Source organism: Fusarium pseudograminearum, chromosome 1, assembly GCF_000303195.2.
Source record: "Fusarium pseudograminearum CS3096 chromosome 1, whole genome shotgun sequence".
Classification (NCBI taxonomy): Eukaryota; Fungi; Ascomycota; class Sordariomycetes; order Hypocreales; family Nectriaceae; genus Fusarium; species Fusarium pseudograminearum.
The window spans coordinates 9,048,502-9,049,227 of NC_031951.1; the positions used below are offsets into that span (position 1 = coordinate 9,048,502).

Consider the following 726-nt stretch of genomic DNA (forward strand, 5'->3'; position numbering starts at 1 on the left):
TAAATTATTAATAAATTATTAAAAAGAAAATCTTTAAGGAATAATTTTATTATATATATTTTTTTCTCTTTAATAAAAAGGGTTTATTTTAAATAAATAGATATAATCTCTTAATAACTTTAGTAATCTTTAATAAATTTTATTTTTAATTAAATAAGTCTTTATTTTTAATTATAATAATATTAATTTTTTTTTAAAAAAAAATTTCTCTTTTTAAATTAATTTTTACTTTTAGCACTTTATAAAACTATCTTTAAAGAAATCTCTTATTAAATATAACTATTTATTAAGAATTTTTACTTTATATATTAAATACCCTTTATAGGCCTTATAAGGCTAATTAGCTTAATATTTTTAATTTTTTAAAATATTAAAAATAAAAATATAAAAATATAAAAATATAATATTATAATAAAAAGGATATATAAAGGTTATATATAATAATATAAAAAGTAATATAAGAATAATTAAAAATATATTAAATTAAAAGTAAATAGTAGTTATTATATTAATTATAAGATTAAAATATATAAAAATAGCTTTAATTTATTAAAGTTAAATTTAATTTTTTATAAGATTAATTTATAGTTTTTTAGTTTAATATATAAATTAGTTATACCTTTTAAAGAAATTAGCTTTTAATATAAAGAAAAGTCTTATAAAAGGCTATAACTATTTCTTTTAAAAGTAATAAAAATAAAGATATTTTAAATAGATAGATTTATA

The 726-nt window shown here is 10.6% G+C and overlaps 6 annotated features.

Moving 5' to 3' along the window:
* Positions 1–228: a repeat region.
* Positions 229–266: 38 nt separating this feature from the next.
* Positions 267–315: a repeat region.
* A 30-nt stretch (positions 316–345) lies between these two features.
* Positions 346–371: a repeat region.
* Positions 372–567: a repeat region.
* Positions 568–618: a repeat region.
* Positions 619–679: 61 nt separating this feature from the next.
* Positions 680–714: a repeat region.
* Positions 715–726: the final 12 nt, after the last annotated feature.